A 13,456-nucleotide genomic window follows, 5' to 3' on the forward strand; every position below is an offset into this window, starting at 1 on the left:
TGGCTGAGCGTACTGTTAGTACCACTATCATTTTCTACATCTACATACTTATATAAAGGTTATCCGAAGGTAGGATCGAACCTCGATCGCTCGCGCGGCAAGCGAGTTCGCTACAGACACAGTCGTTACGCTGTGCTGCCACAGTGTGTAATTTGACCGGTATATGAGCTGCGCGTAAAACTTTAATAAGAGTCCTTTCCCTCGGAATCTTCTGGCTAGTGCGCTTTACAACTTTTATGGGTGTCCACCCTTGAGGCGTACTTCTAACTTGCAAAGTCTCATCCCGAAATGAATGTCCAAGAGCGTAAGGTCCACTTGTTAGTATTATCCCTAAACACCTATACAATGTGACGTGCGCGAGATATTCACAATTAATCTTGTCATCGTATGCTGTCCGGCTGTTTCTCTCTGTTGTAGGCAGTATGTTGCATTTATTCAAATTTAATTATGGCTGCCATTCATTAATCAAGTGGGAATTTTGTCCACGTCTTTATGCAATTCCTTCGGTTGGTCCAACAACGAAACTTTCCTGTCAGCGACCTCTTTAACGAATGGCCATTTCTGATACATTGCTTATGTACGGGGTGATCCGTAATTCAGTTGTCAAAAATGTGTTTGGTGCAATAATGCTAACCGCGCAGGGTAGCCCACGCTGTCTAGGGCGCCTTATCACGGTCCGTGCGGCTCCCCCCGTCGGAGGTTCGAGTTCTCCCCCAGGCATGGGTGTGTGTGTTGTCCATAGTGTAAGTTAGTTTACTTTAAATTAAGTCGCGTGTAGGCTTAGCGACCGATGACCTCTGCAGTTTGGTCCCATAAGACCCTACCACAAATTTCCAATAATGCTAAGCAAACGGAAATAGAAATTTGTTAGCAACAGAGATATACACACAGAGTTCAGTGAACCTACAAAAGATGCTCAAAGTGGTTTCCATGCTATTCTAAGCAACCGTAGCATCTTTTCAACGCTGATTTACAAATTACGTCGCGAACCTTCTGCGACTGTAGGTTTTCAAATTCCGATTGCACTAGTTCCTTCAAATGCCCCGTATCACGAATCTTGACGGAATACACCTCATCTTTAAGTGTACACAACTGAAAAATCCATGGATGTGTTATCTGGGGATCCTGGTGGCCAGTCAATAGAACCCCGTCTGCCAATTCATTCATCAAAATTTAATTTAGAAAGTCTCTCACAATAACTCCACAATGCGGGGATACTCCATCTTGTTGCCAAATCAGTTTTTCGTTCAACGGCTGTAGATATTCAAAAAGTGGAATATTTTCCAGTTCTAACAACACTTCTTCAAGTATATCCTGGTAATTTATAGAATTGGCAGTATCAAAATAAAAAAGGCCCTGTTGCCGCATCGCTGAAAATCCCTGCCCATACACTCATGCGAGGAGAGTTTTCATCTTTCTCCATTGCAACATGCAGTTTCGTAGACGCGAAATAAACACAGTTGTGTCTGTTCACTATACCACTCACCTTCAAACTTGCAGATTTCCATATGCCTGTCCCGATCATCTCCATTTAGGCTTTGAAGTAAAGTAGGTCTATACGGCCTCAATTTCAGCTTTTTCTGAATCCTTCGTAGGCTTGTTTTTGCTATTCCATATTCCTCGGCCGCTTTTCTTTGATATTTAGTCGGTGACTGCACAAAACATTACATGATAACATTAAGATTCTCTTCTGTAATGACGGACCTTGGACCACGTAAACGAAGAAACTGCGCTACCGACCCAATCTCTTCAAATCTCAAATTTAATTGCGCGTACTTCGACGGGATGGAAGTCAAATGTTTGGTAAATGATCGGCAAACAAAACATTAACAACGCTGTAATTAGTGTTATGCTTCCACTAGGTCTGCAAAACAAATAAACGCTGTTCTATAATTATCTTTCTATTCATTCTCAGATAACAACAAATAACACAACCTCCAATTGCTAGTGTCAGCTGACTTACGGGTACTACGAACTACTCATGTTCACAACCGATTGCCAAAACGATACGGAAATCAGTTCAAATGGTTAGTTCAAATGGCTCTGAGCACTATGGGACTTAACTGCTGAGGTCATCAGTCCCCTACAACTTAGAACTACTTAAACCTAACTAACCTAAGGACATCACACACATCCATGCCCGAGGCAGGATTCGAACCTGTGACCGTAGCGGTCGCGCGGTTCCAGACTGAAGCGCCTAGAACCGCTCGGCCACACCGGCCGGCACAGAATTCAGTCTAAGAATTGCAACTGACAACTGATTTGCGGCCTACCATGTACTGAAAGCATTGTAAGTCTTATTACGCAACCTAGGGGCACACTCGATGTTACTTTCGTTTCCGAGAAACGCTCTCCGTCCAGTGTTGGGCTCTATTAGTCAAAATATTCTTCGAACGTATCACGTATTTGTGGAGACACTGCCTCTTAACTATTAGTAGTCGACGATGTGGCACAGTGTTGAACGCCGTTCGGAAATCTGGTAAGGCGAACTCTGCCCGGTCAGCTGCACCTATTGTTTGCAGGAAGTCGTGTACGTATAAAGGGGATCGTGTTTCACACGCGTTATTTTTTTCTGAATCAGTGATAGTTCTTTGAAAGGAGCTTGTTTCCCTCCATTAACGTCATAATTTTTGATCTGAAAATATGCTACAAGTTCTTGCAACAGACGGGCGTCAGTTATATTGGTATATAATTCTGTGCATCCGATCTTTTCCCCTCTTTGTAAACAGGACTGATCTGGGCTCTTTTCCTGTGACACGGGCCTCTTCGCTGCGCAAGCGATTCTCGAGGAACGTGAGCTATGAAAGGAGGAGCTAACTCCGCTGTGGGGGGCCTACACATATTCGGAGCAAAAATACTGCAACTGCAGCTCCGCCGGGTTCTGGTACCTTCCCTGTTCCATTTGCGTGGAAGTCTGTCGGTAATCCTCCGTGATCGCACTACGTCCACTCCTCGGTACTTTATGGCTGTTACTGTTTTCAGCTATTTATCGCCAATAATGTCCTCCTGCGTAACTAAGTAGTCAGTGTGCAGAATGCCATGTGAGAGGCCCGAGTTCGATTTCAGGCCGGCTCTGAGATTTTCTCCACTCGGGGAGTGGATGTTGCGTTGTCTTCATCGTCATTTCATCCTCAACGACACGCAAGTCGCCGAATTGGCGTCAACTAAAAAGCCTTGCACCAGGTGATCGGTCTACCCGACGGAGGCCCCAGCCACACGTACCTTTCATTTAATCGCCAATAATATTATCCAACAGAAATTGATCTCCTAGCCAATTTAGATACAAAACATGACATTTATTTACGTCCAGGGTCACCTGCCAGTCTCTGCAGCTCTTCATGCATTTCGCTACTGTCTTCTGACACTGCGAGCTTCCTCTACACAGAAACATTGTCCACGAACATCCTGTCAGGGCTTATGGCGTTATTCTCTAGATTATTTAACAGATACTGTAAACAGTGACGGCTCCACAAATTCCCTTCATGATCTCCAAATTACTTTTACATCTGGCGAATTCGTCCCGTTAAGAATGGAGTTATTCGGTAAGTTCGCTGATGACGGAAATCGAACGGACGAAGGTGAGTCCTTTCTTTTTTTCTTTTTGGAACTGAAAGAATCTGGTCGCTGCTTTTTTATATAAACTTCGGCAAAAGAGACTACCTTCCTCTTCTTCGACCATAATGTCGAAGAAATGGACCTCCCGAAGCGTATTAAATAATATTCTTTCCTGAGCCGCACCTGCGAAGGAAGTGGAAAAGGGAACGAATAAGCTTAACGTAAGTAGAAAGAACCTCAGCCATTACGTAAAACTGGTTCCCAAGCTATGAATATGACAGTCGTTCTGGAGGAGTATAGAACGTTTTGTTTTTCAAAACTCTACCTGCGCATCACAAAGCATTGTACTTCATACGAACAAGGAACCGTCTAAAACCAGCTTGATGAATGCTCCGCGATGTGCTTCCTTCAGAAGGTTGCTGAGGAACCCATCTTAGGCACCCAACGATCCAGGGACTCTACCAGGACCAACTAATTAGATCTTCCGCTTTTGGGAAGGAAATAATATTATGTAGTGTCAGATGTCGGCTGAAAGCTTGATCCACATGTTCATCGATTGGTAAATCCTCAATGGTCAACCTTGTGCGCCGAAATTTTGTAATGGAACAAGTTCACAGTGTTACACTTGGGTCTCCTTTCGAAATGGCAAGGAGGCCCAATTTGGAGTATTCTGATGTGCAGTTATTTTTTAATTTTTTCAAGTACTGGCGATGCGTCTCCTGATCCTGGCCGCTTCGTCTCAAACGGGTACCGTTAGTTTACGCACCAGCTAGTAAGCTGAATATTATTTGTGAGTTGTCATACTGAAACCTACCACGTGCCTTTTCGCAGATCTCCAAACAATGACTCTCCCGTTCCTGAGTTCTGCGGTGTAGTCTCTACCATCCGCTATCCTTCATGGCAAATTCTCTGGTGCCTACCGCCCACTAGTGGGCGTTCCAACTTCCACGATCGGCGGCAGTTGGCATGGGTTTTAAAAACATTTCCACTGAGTTTTCATATAATTTTGACAAAGCATTTGGTAAATAATTCTTATTATACGCTTTAACACGCTGTAATTCGGCTTCGTAAACTTTTTAAGGTAAAGCTGCTGCCCTACTTCATAAATCACAATTACTGAGAAAGCATTGGGCGGGTAGAAAATTTAACTGCAAACAGAGATGCAAAAGTGGGCGCCAGGTAAAAAAAAATGTTGACTACTCCAGTTCTAGAAGCTTGTCGTCATAGGGGCAGTGGCCGTCCAATTCAGTCATCATCCATACATGAAACATGCTTTTTCCCTTCTTCCTCTTCTTCTTCTTCTTATGTGGGCTGTTGCTATGATGCCAGGATGGATTCTCCATCTTCTATAGACTTCTTTTCACTTCTCAATTCCGTTGAACCATTAACAGATGTTGGTCACCCAGAAGAACAATTCCCCAACGTTAACTCTCGAAACACTGCTACGCACTCAGGAAATCCTTTCAGAAAGTCACACATTGTTGTAATTGCAACAACGATTACAGTGGAATACACTACTGCGCAGTTCTACAATAGGTCAGAAAATACATACTGAGCGAGCATTGTAGAGCTCGATAGACTTGATGTAATTTTAAATACTTCTGAGGCATCTGTTGGTGAATAAACATCCCAGCCTAAAACGCAGTCCAATTCCCACGATAATTCATCACAGTCAGTATAAATTACGTTCATCAAGGTGTTGCACTTCTGTTTAACACTGTCCATCTCGTCATGTTAGTAAAGCTAATGAACGCAGATGAAAATTATGCCAAACGCACACAACTCGAAAGAGGATCACATTGTCCAAGAAGCAAACTATATGATTTAACGTATGGTTATATGCAAATAAGTAAGTAAGAAATACAGTAGGACTAAAGAGCACTATAACAGTAGTTCACCTGAAAGAGCTTTCAAACTGAGACAGCTCTCATATCATGTAGCTTTTTTGTATGAAAAATTTTAATTACTTCGGAACAACAGGAACGTTTTGTAGTTATGGCGATAAACAAATCCTATATGACAGTACTTCTCAAATTTACATTCTTACAAAATACTTTGCAGTTCTTGTAATAAAACCAATAAATTAAGAACACAGTAAATAGGCATAAATATCAAATTCACGGGGTAACTTTTCAAGCACCAGCAGAAAAGAGCGCATGTGCGCGCCAGAAGAGTGTTTCAATGAATGATCCATTCAACAGTTCCAACGGAAAAGGAACAAATCCTGAAATCCAGAGGTATATTTTTTTTCAGAGGTATACAAAAGTTACGTACCCAGCCAAGCCTATTTTAACTTATCAGAAAAAAGTAGTAATCATATGACCGAAACTACGTTAACTGGTGACAGTCAGCGTTGGAAATCTTAGTGAATAATTAATGACATACTATTTGATTATAAGAGGCCGACTGTGGACTACCGTTTAGTTCCCAACTAGATACTGTTGTCATGGTTGCTGAGAAGACTGAGGAAGACAACTGAATGCTAGGGTACGCACATATTTGACAGAACACCGCTCACCGTAAAATGCAAAGGGAACTCTCGCAGACAAGCAATAAACAAAAATGACGAAAAACAAATCGTGAGAGTCATCAACTGAAAGACGCACTGCAGAACAATGAACGATTATTTCGATTTAATGATAGCTTTGAAAATGACATGAACACTTGTGGTTTGCTACGAAACTGTTACAACGATGAATCCATTCTTCTTTGTATTTCATCGTCAAATGCGATGTCTTTTTAAGCAAGCTGTGCAACGTTGAATTTCGTGACGACAAAATTCGGCGAGAACCACTTGACAGTAAACTCTCGTGTCTACGCAATACTTAACGAAGCTTACAATGTTATGTTTCTGCTATATCTATGGCAAGTCTGTAGCCAACCGGACTTCACAGAAGGCCTGTGTCCCATTTTGCATTATAAAAACTTAATTACTTTTACCTCACACCAGTAAAACTGTTCTTTCGGTGTGTGGCAACTCCGTTGTTCCGTGTCACTGGTAACAGATGCACGTCAACATAACAGTAAACTTCTAGCATCCATCGTGTTATGGTACCAAAGTAGGCTCCTCAATTCAGTTTGTCAGTTCACGTAAGAAAATGTGCACACAAATGCTTCATTACTAAAAAACTACTGAGGAAGATCGCCATAAATACACAACAGTGCAAGAATTTGCTGACAGATCAGTACTACAGGAAATTTTTGATTTTTGAACGAGCGCTATGAGTTTTCTCTTGGAAACGGCTGCGATAAAATTAACCACTAAATTTTTATGTCTTTACATTTTTTTTAATAGAATGAATTCAATGAAAGTGTGTTGGATATTAAATACGCAGGTAAATGTCTGTTTTGTATGTTGCTAGATCCGATGTGCAATCTCTGATTTATCTTATCTATCAGTCAACTATCACATAAACTATTTGCAACCAAGTCTTCCATATTATCGTATGTGCCCTCCAACCCCGAGTATTACGTATGAGTATATGAATCGGTAACCAGTATTCAAAAAGTTTCCGCTGAAAGATTTGTTTTTGACACGTTCCATAGGATCTCTCTCTCTCTCTCTCTCCCTTCATCCTCACGACCATTATTATCACAATCTTTCCTTTCAATAAATGCTTCACCATATTTTGGAGGCATTCTTTTCCACAGCTGCAAAAACAGATATAAATCGGAAAGCAGATAAATTCCCCCTGAGGTACAGAAAAATGCTGCAATCGCAGGAGAGCCTCCAAACAAATCGAGCGCGGATATTATCGTTGCCATGGTGACAACAGCGTGTCGACCTAACGGAGGCACGGATTAGTTTATCGCAGCCGCGTGATGTGCGTAACTACACCAATCCGAATACTTCAGTAATGAAGAAAATTCTAAAAATGAAGAGAACATCAATCGCGAAGACAAGAACGAGAGAATAAAAACAAAACAATTAAGACTACGAAACTTTGACATTAAAGTCCACTGGTCATGCTGCGGACAGCTGTTTCTGTTATGCATTCCGCTCGGAGCGGACGTAACAGAAACCACCAAACATTTCGAAACAATCACGAATTAGGGAGCCTGCAGAGTGGCTAATTGACGTCGTCTGTGTATTTCGTGATTTAGTGAAGTCTCCGAGGGGTCCAAATATATAAGATATCGAATTCCTGCTGTAAATGTTATGTATTATAGAACGAAAACGCTTACTGCAGGACAGCATAGGAAAACTTATAACTTGGACGAGTTTGAGCGGAGCACAGTACATGGATAGAAAGAGAGGTGCAAGTCTTGTGAAATTCGCTGACGTAAAAGTTAAAACTGTCACTGAACGTAAGTTACAGAAGAGACGTAATGCAAAAGTTTGTATTAACTAGGCAAATATAGATATTTTGGGAACGTAAATGAATGGTACCTACAGATCTTACTTTGCATGCTGCGTGTAAGTATCCAAATTGCTGTTCTTCAGACCTGGAAGCGCGTCGAGCTGATGATACAGTGCGGCTTTAACGAGGAGCCACGGACAGCTGACGGATCGATGTTCTCACAAACTCAAGATCCCCTGCACGGTAATACATCACGCGGGGAAAAGTGTTCTCACGGAAGAAGCCGATTCTTAAAAGTATGCAAACACCAGAATTCATGCTGCAGCTATTTTGAGCCTCTTCGTCGAGTGATTTCGAAGTGAAAAGATTCACATGAAATGAGGCTGGGGGAAAAAACATTACAATAGATGAAGCGTTAAAAACTTCAGCATTATAAGATAATGTCATCCGTCTCTCTGTTCCAAGAACACAGGCCTCCGACGGTGCTGGTCCGATATACAGTTAACAGAACACCGCACTTTGCTGTCACTGAGCTGAAGGAGCGCGTCGTCAGTCGGTTGTCACCATTCTCTTTCCAGGTGTCAAGGTTGGCAACAGCGATGACGCGTTTTCAGGTGCGCCGACCGCGACGAATCCGCATGACGTATTAATGGCGCGGCGCCGGCGAGTCGCCTTCCGGAATTAGAACAGCCGGCACGGAAATGTTGCTGTCGACGATCAGATATTTAGAATATCGGCAGAAAATTGCGCTCACGCGCTAATAGCGTCGTTCAGCGACACGGACGCTGGGGAGCGCCAGATCGATGCCCGCCACCTCCGCGCTCGTACCTGCGCACGCACTCGCACACGCAGCCTCCCTGCGGGCGGCAGCGGCTGTCAGCGACTTACCTCGTCCCTGGCGCGGAGTGGAGCGGCGCTGCACGACGCGCTCACCACCGCTGCCGAGGCGCGACTCGGCCAACTCACGCTTGCATCGATTGGCGGCTGGCCGTCTATGACGTCATGCGGAATCGGCCAATGGCGTGGCGCGCCTTACATAATGGAGGCTGCAGGGGCCGCGAGTGCGCGTGCGCGGCAGCGCCGCCGCGGCCGTGTGCTTCCCCCCTTCAGCCCTCTACTAGCACCCCTGACCCTGCGGCCGGACTTCCACCACCAACGCGGAGCGCAGTCACGGAGAATTCGGCCTTCCCCTCACGCGCCTACGCCGTGCCTCGGCGACAATGATCCGGCAGCCGATCAACAATGCTACTGCAGCTCACATTCGGTCATGAGGATATGTGCCTCTTCGTGAATGGACGGGACTGTAAATAATGTATATTTGTTTCACGATAGCCATAGTAGCTATTCTTGGCAAACGACACAGTGAAATATGTGGAAAACTTCATAATAAAATTATTCTGCTGCCTTATACTGTATTACACTTTTACTAAACCAAAGCACATTTACAAGTCACAGCTTCAGCATCACGGCTTCAGTTGTTGCGTAATAACTCACTGCGATGTCAACATATCAGAAAAGCATATCTGTAGGAGTTAAAATGCATTTTTAATTGCAGTTTGCGAAATTGCGGCGGTATATACACACAATGAGAGAATACTATATGCAGATGATTCTGCATATATTCCATCAAAATTTCGCAAACTGCAATTAATAATGCAATGTAGCTCCCACAGATACACGTTTCTGGCATTCTGACTTCGCAATGAAATTCGTTACGTAACAACAGGAGCCGTGATGACGAAGCTGACGGATTTTATTATTAAGTTTTTGACTGTATTTAAGCTTTCGCGTTTCCAGGCATAAAATTCAACATTACAACACAAATTTTTGTCTCTTGACTTTTATCGAGACAGACAAAATGTTTAATTACTATAATGCACTGTTTCGTCACTCCATTTGTTATTTTTTTAAGCGCAATGCATTTTCAGACTAAAACTCAGTTCTCGAAGCCTACAATTTCGTTTTGCTTTACATCTGCTCCAGTTATTGACGTTACAATTATCGGAACAATGCTACTCTTAATATGAAACTATTGTATTATGAATTAAGTAAAAAATAATTTATAAATATGATTTTTTTAAATATATAAACTTCTTTTAAACATTGGATTTGGAGAAGATGGAAAATTTCTAATGGCTGAAAGTGTATAATGAGATATTTGTTACCAAATATTTCAGTCTTGTAACTGCACTTATTCTCAAGTTGATTTAACTGTAGATTAGTGGATATCTAGGAGGCAGTACGATAATTAGCTGGTTTACAGATCGAAAGAGAAGAGGATGTTGACGTACCACCCAACGGCACCGTACCATGATCACTACCCAAAGTTTATGGCGAGGAAATCCCAGCAGCCAAGATGTAAGATCATATGAAATGTACACATATTTTGAAGGGAGGTGATTGCTAATAGTTTCTGTTTTGTATATTTCAGCGTATTCAAAAGCGTGCAAATTTTAGATTGTAATTGTTACTCGAAACCGATTTTATATAACTTGCCAGTAACGTTTCCTGCGAAAATCCGTTTCTATTTACCGACTATGACCATGTTTCTAACTTAGAAAAGTTTACATTAAGGTTAAGGAAATACGAATCATCCGAAACCTATATTTAAAACACAGCACCACGAATAGTATTCACTCTACGGAGTAGTCTCCACGATTTAGATACAATGAAGCGAAAGACACCACAGAGCTCGTCGAATTACGAACACAATGAACGTAATTTCCGTCCGCATACAATAAAAATGATTTCCTGACGGAGGTATGGCCAGTCCTTGTAATAATATTTCAGCTGCTAACTGCTACTATTGCATTTCGATAGTACAACAAAGGAAACGAAAGTAAATCTGACTCGAAACACAGACAACACTTCATTTGTAGTTTTAAGCAGCAGCACATGAACCTTGTGCTAGACAAAACGCATTTATCGTCCAAGGAATGAAAATAAAGCATTAAATTTTTTCGTTATTTGCAGAAGTCACGTCATGTTCTGTTTCAAAATAGTGTAGCCAGCACAGGCAATACTGCTCCTGTTTGCAATCAGATTCTGTTTCTTCTGCTTTCCTCGCTACAAAATCTAGGAACATACAATATTCTGTAGTTCCGACTGTTTATTATTCGAATTTTGTTTACATTTTTCAGTTCATAAAATAAAGATCTTAGTGCCTCTCGCGTCCATCTAGAAAAGATAACCTGAAGATGCATAAATAAGGCGAAATGCGTCGTTGAAAAATAAAAAAACTAAAATTGCAACCAATACTGTTTTTAACCAATAAATAAAGAACTGAATGTTCCCACATTTGTTTTGTCAATATTTAACTCATCATAGATATGGAGTTTACCTATCTCGTAAAAAAAATCGTGTAAACATTCTGGTATTCATGTCTGACTCGGATCTCTCTAGAGTTTCTAAGCAAGTCGAAAATCTATTCTTATTTTTTTTCCGCGTCAGAAAGAGAACTGGTAAGTACAGTACTTCGCTTGGCGGAGGGAAACGACAAAGCCGTGCCGCCCGCTAACTGTCACACACCTTCTGCAGCAAACAACCTTTTTTCCGTATACCGATTAGTGATGCGTAGTACGGCGATTTTCGGGAAAAAGTCAACGCCTGGAATGTTCTGTTATAATTAGAGCGAATATTTTCGTTTAGAATACGCTATTATGTGCGTGTGACTAATGTTTCACCGACGGAAGACAACGCGTGTCCAATCCCACCGTCAGAGAGCCTTGCAATATTTTTCCGTTTTCCATAAGCACCTTCAGGTGAGTCTACACTTGTAACATGTTTTTCGCCGATTTACTATTTGTAACTGAGGATCTGTTAAATGATGGTTTGGCACTAGGAAAAATACAGGCGCTGAAGTGGCAGTTACTGATGTTGCGCTTGATAACGGTAGCAAGATATAACAAAAATCAAGATATTCATAGGGTTTGTCGACCTAGAATAAGCGTTCGTCAATGTAAAACCGCGCAAAATATTCGAAATTCTCAGAAAAATATATGTATAACGCTAATACTTACGAAAAGCAGGAGGGAACTATAAGAATCGAAGACCAAGAACAAAACGCTCTGATTACAAAGAGTTTATGACAGGGATGTATAGTCTTTCGCTCTTACTGTTTAATCTTTACACCGAGGAAACAATGACTGAAAAAAATAGGTTCAGGAGTGAGATTAAATCCAGAGGGAAAGGGTACCAGTGTCAGGATTCGCAGGTGACACTGCCACACTCTGTAAAAGTGAGAAAGAATAATTTCAGGACATTCTGAATGATATGAACAATCTGTTTGAAGAAACTTTTAACAGCCAAGCTCGTATTCAGTACTGTTTATTCCTGCTGATTGGTTTCAACAGTAAGGACTATCATCTTCAAAAAACTTCTTGCTAATACGGCCTGTTCCATTATCACTATATCACACATCCTATATTGACATTATGGTGGACAGTAAGTAGGAGATTCCACATGGTTTGTTAAAAATGAAAAAAGGCCTGGCAGACCTGTGTGGAATGTGATGAATACTACCTACTATAACAACAACATGGCATGTGTGATACACTCAAAATTGAACGGGATATGTAACAGCAAGTTTTCTGAACAGGAGAAGATGACAGTCTTAACTGAAGCCGGAAGAAATAGTACTGAACGCAACCTTGGCCATTAAAAATTTTTCAAAGAAAATACAGATCGTTCCTTCCAATTTCTAATTATGAAAAATCTGTTGGGCATACTCATGGGTTCAGAGTAGGAAAGACTAAAGCAATGAGGAGCAACTGAAACGACATTAGCGACAAACTTACATGAACATTAGGGGCCCCGAAATGGCGAGGCGAAGGAATTCTGCCTTCTTCGAACCAAAACTGTACATGACGAACGAAGCTGTAAGGACAAAAAAGCAGACTAGTTCAGTCGAAGAGGGCATTTCTGGCTACGACGGGATGAAATTTCTGAGAATTTACATCGGGTGACTGCTAGTGAATCATGCACTGTGGGGAAACGGGAAAAGAAGAATGGAAGCGTTTGATACGTTGATGTTGAAAATTAGATGGACTGTTGACAAAATAAGTGAAGAAGTTTTCTGCAGAATCGGCGGGGAGGGGAATGTATGGAAAACGCTGAGAAGATGAAGGAACAGGATGATTTGTTAAGACATCAGACAATAACGTCCATAGTACTCGAGGGAGCTGTAGCCAGTAATAACTCTAGGGGAAGCCAGATATTAGAATATATGTTGTTGTTGTTGTTGTTGTTGTTGTGGTCTTCAGTCCTGAGACTGGTTTGATGCAGCTCTCCATGCTACTCTATCCTGTGCAAGCTTCTTCATCTCCCAGTACCTACTGCAACCTACATCCTTCTGAATCTGCTTAGTGTATTCATCTCTTGGTCACCCTCTACGATTTTTACCCTCCACGCTGCCCTCCAATGCTAAATTTATGATCCCTTGATGCCTCAGAACATGTCCTACCAACCGTTCCATTCTTCTTGTCAAGTTGTGCCACAAACTTCTCTTCTCCCCAATTGTATTCAGTACCTCCTCATTAGTTATGTGATCTACCAATTTAATCTTCAGCATTCTTCTGTAGCCCTACATTTCGAAAGCTTCT

The 13,456-nt window shown here is 41.9% G+C and overlaps 1 protein-coding gene across 7 annotated transcripts in view; it reads right to left on the bottom strand.

Annotated features, from left to right (window-relative positions):
- LOC126262576 (myocyte-specific enhancer factor 2) overlaps positions 1-13,456 on the bottom strand; it is an 888,576-nt gene that overhangs the window by 49,801 nt on the left and 825,319 nt on the right. Inside the window, exon 1 of one of the 7 annotated variants that reach the window (XM_049959306.1) lies at positions 8,745-8,883. The exons of the other annotated variants lie outside the window; for them this stretch is intronic. The gene's annotated coding sequence lies outside the window, so the exon portion shown is untranslated. Of the gene's footprint in view, positions 1-8,744; positions 8,884-13,456 lie in introns of those variants that run through there. 7 annotated transcript variants of the gene reach the window in all.

This window comes from Schistocerca nitens, chromosome 6 (assembly GCF_023898315.1).
Source record: "Schistocerca nitens isolate TAMUIC-IGC-003100 chromosome 6, iqSchNite1.1, whole genome shotgun sequence".
Classification (NCBI taxonomy): Eukaryota; Metazoa; Arthropoda; class Insecta; order Orthoptera; family Acrididae; genus Schistocerca; species Schistocerca nitens.